Genomic DNA, 6,000 nt, shown 5'->3' with positions numbered 1-6,000 from the left:
TGTTTAGCATTGGCGCTATGGCGTTGCGCCTGATCTCCTTAGCCCAGAGATTGTGATGTCATCACTGGGCGCATTGCCCCGTTAGCGCCCGGTCCCTAAATTGGGTTCGCCCTCTGAAACTGCGCCGGGCTGTAACAGCTACCAGGGTGAAATTTAAAGGGGAGGTGGCTGGCTGCTGCTAAATAAAATCTGCCGATTTGCTTCCCGCTCCGGTTGCGTGTTGGTCGCGGGGTCTATACCGCGATCACAAAGCCCAGCAATTTGCTTGAGGTACCAGATTGATGGCATGGCACTTCCGCTCCCCGGTGGTCCAGATAGGTGAGTTCTTATTGTGCAGAGAATGCAGCTTGAGTTCTTCCCTTTAATTCAGGGAAGAGCCCCATGTACACGGTACAATGCATAGTGCTGCTGAGCTGTGCGCCCCTCTCCTGCCCCAGGAAGGGAGTGGAGTGCATGATTTAGCACTCCACTTCCTTCTGAGGGTGGTAACCCAAATTTAGCGAGGGGGCGGGACCCCCGTGTCTGGCCCAAAATGTACCACCTCCCAGATGTTACTGCCCTCCAAATGGGGCGATATCCAATTTCAAGCCACTAATCCGTAAAAATATCCAAATATTTGTTAATGCAGCATAACGGGTCGGGAGCAAGACGGCGTCTTCAGGTGCGAGGTGCAACCTTACGCTTGGTTGCAGCTTGCTCTGTCCAAGTGATGTTAAGTGGCTGTGTTTTGAGAAGCCCGACTGCGAGGTTCCCGGCCAATTAAAAGGAAGCGGATCTGATGACTTCATTTGATGACGCGTCATCAGCCGATTTCCTTAAAGGGACCATGGCCACATTCATTTTGACAGTTGTTCTATCAGTGTTCTGCAGCATTGAGATGCTGCAAACACTGACAAGCACTGCACAAAGATGCATGACTGCACCCAAGCTTTTCCATCATTCCCTCCAGATGCTTATGGAGGGAGTCACAACACACAGGGAGGTTCCTTTCTCTTCAAATGGGCAAAATGGACCTACCCAGGACACCAACACAGCCTGGTTGCACATTACACAAGAGAGCACAAGCAGGGATGTTGTCAGGAAACCCTGGCTGCAGTGTCACAAACCTTTCAATGATTTCAGTGGATCATGAAATGTTAATGCAAAGCCACACTCAACCTTATGTAGATAGAGAGAGAGGGATGGGTGGAGGTGCAAGGTAAGTTGGTGTGAGTAAGGATGTGCAGGAGCAGGGTAGGGAAAGCAGAGTGATGGGGTTATGATGAGTGGCACTTTCTTATGTTCTTATCTCTGTGCACCTTTGGAAGTAGCTTAGTGAGTTGTAATGAATGATAAGACATAACAATACCCCCCCACCCCCACAATGGTGATGAGTGTGAAAGGAATAACTTGGTCATTGTAGGGATGCTTTATGATGTTGGTGTAAGGTGAAGCCAACCTGGCACATCACGTGGCAGCCAGGTTGTACAGCATCAAGTGAAGTATATTTGGCCATGGTGAGGCCATCCATGGCATCCCGGGCAGCAATGTGATTGGATGCTGATGCCCTGAGATCTGTGCAGCATCAGTATGATTGCGGAGAAGGTTGGTGCTATTGTTGGTGTTGGTGGTGCGCGTGGTGATGGTGGTGTGCCTAGTGATAGTGGTGTTGGGGCTGATTGCGTTCGGATTCTGAGGACCATGGTGACATTTTTTCAAGCGCAACTGCTGGAATAGATTGCAGCTGAAACTGAGATGACAGCAGCGATCTGTCAATGGTGAGAGAGGTTGCCCCAAGCACTAGAAGAGAGTTTACTCCAAACACTTCAAACCTCCATAAAGCTGAAAAGTGTATTCCAAATCCTGAAGGCTCCAGCTTTTATGATTGAAAATTGAACAGCTGTGAAATAGTAGCTTTTATACCACTTCTGCAGCTGTCAGCTAGTCAAACCAATCCAGAGTTATTGAGAACTCAACACACTTATCTGATGTGATCCCCGAGGGATGCGATCCTCATAAAAAAAACTTGGAAAAATCATTAGTACCTGTTAAAATGCTGCTTACATGGCTTTAAGCAGCTGCTTAACTATCTCAATTGCCTGACACATCTCTTAGCCAGGTCTGCAAACCATTTGCACTGCCGGCACTTTGAAAATTCACAAGGAGGCAGGTTCAGAGTGAACTTCCGCCCCACTGTCAATCATAGCCATTTTGACAGTGGACCCGCCTCCAAACTCGCACTCGCAGGGCTGGTAAGATTCCATATAATATGTGGAGAATAGTACAATGGAATGTGAAAATTGCTCAATTTTTCAGTCAAGGCCCTGAAAGAACTAGGCCTCTGTAATCGGGCTGATAAATAATTTTTTGGTGGTAGTGACAGTTCATAAATACGTGAAAGGAGTGATTAATGAATATATCAACTGGACACAGAAAGAGTGAACCCCCTGTGAACAAGAACCTAGCGAGTGGTCTGCAAGATTTAACGAGGAGCACAAAGTTACGGTGAAAGTTTTACGCTGCTGTAGCAATACGGGACATAGATGGATGTAAAGGAAAGTCGTAGTTAAAAAATAAAACATGGATGTAGCAAATAAGGTTGCTGTTAAAATAACAGGGTTATAATAAATTCTCCATAGAACATGGAAAACAAAGAGATCGAGCAATCCAATTCTACAGATTGGTAGGGTTCCAACAGGTTCAAAGTTCAATTAAATCATTGAAAGTTCTATATGACAACGTCCCTGCAATTTAATTAGTAGAAAAGACATTCAATAAATGTCCAGTTCATAATGTCAACCACCTTATCATGCTCATTAATTCCTGCTACCCAGGAAATGTCATGATGTTTTTTATCATGTGACAATCCACCATACCTTCCTTGATGACTCAGAAACATGCATCAGGATGATTCTTTCGTGATCAGAGATACTACATGAAATCATGGCTTCTTACTCCTACCCATCCGCAACTGCCCCACAAAGACCTCCATTGCCAAAGGTTTTGCACCTTGCCTCCATTATACAGAAGTCACAGTCTCACATATAATTATCCAAGTCTATTAAGTTACACACATCCACACAAATTAATTCTGAAGTTTATGTGATCGAATTTACTATCCAGAACAAAAATCAACACAAGTTCCAATAATGATCTCCGCTCTAACTACAACTACTTTTTAACCACCGTGTCTACCCTGTGGTTCAGTTGGTAGCACCCTCACCTCTGAATCAGAAGGTTATGGTTCAAGCCTAGTCCAGAACCCTGAGCACAAAAATCTAGGCTGTCACTCCAATGCAGTACTGAGGGAATACTACACTGTTGGAGGTCCCGTCATTTGGATAAGATGTTAAATTGAAGCCCCGTCTGCCCTCTTAGGTGGACGGAAAAGATCCTGTGGTACTACTTCAAAAAAAAAGCAGTGGAGTTATCCCTGTTGTCCAAAGCAATATTTATCCCTCAATCAACATCACTAAAACAGATTCTCTGGTCATTATTACTTTGTTGTTTGTGGAAACTTGCTTCTCTACTTTTCAATGCGATTCCTCTAGAAATAAACCCTAGTGATTAACTTGCTTTTTTTAAATGGCCTATTAACTTGCATTGCTATTTTTAGTGATTTGTGTGTTTACAACCCTGCAGCAACCTAACTTGTGAAGTGGAGGTAGTTATGACAGATTTCCTCTGACATGTCTAAGCACATTTCCCAGAGCAGTGATGGATGTGGTCAAAAAGCCTCAGGGGTCTTTTGCAGGCTACTCACAAATTTTCTTTCTCATCTTAATTGTTCAGAACCCTAAAGCAATACCAATTCTTACCACATTGGGAGGTGTGACATCAAAGGCAGTGGTAGCCAAGAATAACAAGCAGAGATTGTGGATGCATTGGTTGTAATTTACCAAAATTCCCTGGATTCTAGAGAGGTCCCAGCAGATTGGAAAACTGCAAATATAACGCCCCTATTCAAAAAAGGAGGCAGACAAATAGCAGGGAACTATAGACCAGTTAGCCTAATATCTGTGGTTGGGAAAATGTTGGAGTCCATTATTAAAGAAGCAATAACAGGACATTTGGAAAAGCAAAATTTGGTCAGGCAGAGTCAGCATGAATTTATGAAGGGGAAGCTGTGGTGTATGTAGCACACAAATCACTGACTCCACACGGTCTGGTGTAAATCTAACTGCTGTGACCTTCGTCCTTTACTGTTCAGCTCCAGAGTGCCTCTCAGGTGTGGTGGTCAGCCTTATATAGTGACTGTTCTCGGTACTTCCAGGTTTCCCACCACAGCGCCCTCTGTGGTGTGGCATAGTGCTTACATTACACTTAAGGTACCAGGACGATACACACATCATTACATAACATCACCTTCCCACCCCCACCAGGACGCAGGGCGACAATACATACATCAATACATAACATCACACTTGTCCAACGGAAGGCAGGTAGGCATAGACAGTGCATTAGTATGGTACATGTTATCTGGTACATTAACTAGTGATTTCCTTGTTAGCCCTTATCATTAATTGTACTTCACATCCATTATTTTACACAAATACAGTGGCCATTCAGCATTAAAAAATTTATTCTTATTATAAATTCGCCATCTCACATTAACATAGCTCATTTTAGACTCACTCTGCCTTACAGAAGTCCTTTGTGGGGACCACCTCTTGGTAAGGCCCTTTTAAGACTCCCGGGTGCATTTCCTTTTTAAGGCGCCATCTTTGATGCAGGAGGATTCCACGAGGCTTCTACTTGGGCGCCGCCATCTTTGATGCTCTGCTGCTCTGGATCGAGGCTGCCGCCTTCTTGCTCTCCGCCGCTCTGGATGCCCTCCGCCGTTGCAGCCTCCGCTCCCCTCCGCTGCCACCTGACTTGCCACCTCTCCTGTGGCCGTCGTCGTCACTTCTCCGGCGGCCTCCGTAGCGGCCTCCCCTGCGGCCGCCGTGGCCGCCGACCTCCAGCTGCTGCCGCCACCCGACTCTCCCTCTGCGTGGGCCCCTCCGATCCGCCGGCCATCCTGGATCCCTCGCACCCAGCCCGCAGTGCCCTGCCGGCTCACCCACCCCCCCACTAGGCCCTTCTCTGCAGGGCTGCTTGCCTGTGGGGGCTGAGGCTGCAGGATCTCTGTGTGAGGTCTGGGCCTGGGGCTTGCTCTGCTTGCCTGTGGGTGGATTGAGGCTGCAGCTCCAGCTCGGTCGGCGCTGCTCTCTGGGAACCCGGGGCAAAGCAGCACCCCGGGGAGCAGCAGCCTGTGGAGTGGTGAAGTCTTCCCAGCTCCCACGGACCGTCCCCATCCACCTCCGGGCGAGGAGCGTCAGCCCATCGCCTGCAACGACCCACAAAGGTAAACCGTGCGTCTCGTCCCCGTGGGATACCTGCACCATCGCTCTGCCAAGAACAGGTATTAGTTCCTTGGTGTAGGTACGCTGCTTCGCCGTGACCGGACCAGCTTGGGTCGTGCAGCTGGGTTAATCCACAGTTTATCAAAAGTTCTCCGACTCATCAACGATGGACCCGCCCCGTGTCCACTTCCATACTCACAAGGACTCCGTTGATTTTTACTTCCCTGATCACTGGGGGCGAATCGTCGGTACACATGTACAGTCCCAACACCTCATCATCTTCTGCCTGCTCCTCGCTGAACAGTAGATCACCCCCCATCTCCTCAGCCACATGGTGAGTCAGATTTCTTTTACACATACGCTGAAGGTGGCTTTTCGTATGGCAGGTATTGCACGTGTACTCCGCAAACCTGCACCGGTGAGCCCCATGGCATCCTCCACAGCTCCAGCACGGTGCTGCTTGATTGGTCCCCCTCAGCGGACTCTGAGTTCCAGGACCCCGAGGTCCATGCTCTCTGCCCCGGGCAGGGCCATGTTCTGCAGTTCTGTCTGTGGTGGGCGCTATCCTGTGGATAGTGCCTGCTGGGTTCGAGACTGTGTGGATTATTTGCTTGGTGCTGCAAGTCGAGGTCATATATGCCCGGCTGATGGTGATGGCCTTTGTCAGAGTGATTAT

The 6,000-nt window shown here is 48.0% G+C and overlaps 1 protein-coding gene across 3 annotated transcripts in view; it reads left to right on the top strand.

Moving 5' to 3' along the window:
- The first annotated feature begins 5,205 nt into the window (after window positions 1–5,205).
- Window positions 5,206–6,000, top strand: part of LOC139264463 (ATP-dependent translocase ABCB1-like) — a 276,998-nt gene continuing 276,203 nt past the window's right edge. For all 3 annotated transcript variants that reach the window (XM_070880982.1, XM_070880981.1, XM_070880989.1), the window contains exon 1: window positions 5,206–5,658. The gene's annotated coding sequence lies outside the window, so the exon portion shown is untranslated. The remainder of the gene's footprint in view (window positions 5,659–6,000) is intronic.

This window comes from Pristiophorus japonicus, chromosome 5, assembly GCF_044704955.1.
Source record: "Pristiophorus japonicus isolate sPriJap1 chromosome 5, sPriJap1.hap1, whole genome shotgun sequence".
Lineage (NCBI taxonomy): Eukaryota > Metazoa > Chordata > Chondrichthyes > Pristiophoridae > Pristiophorus > Pristiophorus japonicus.
This window is presented reverse-complemented; position numbering and strand designations above follow the sequence as displayed.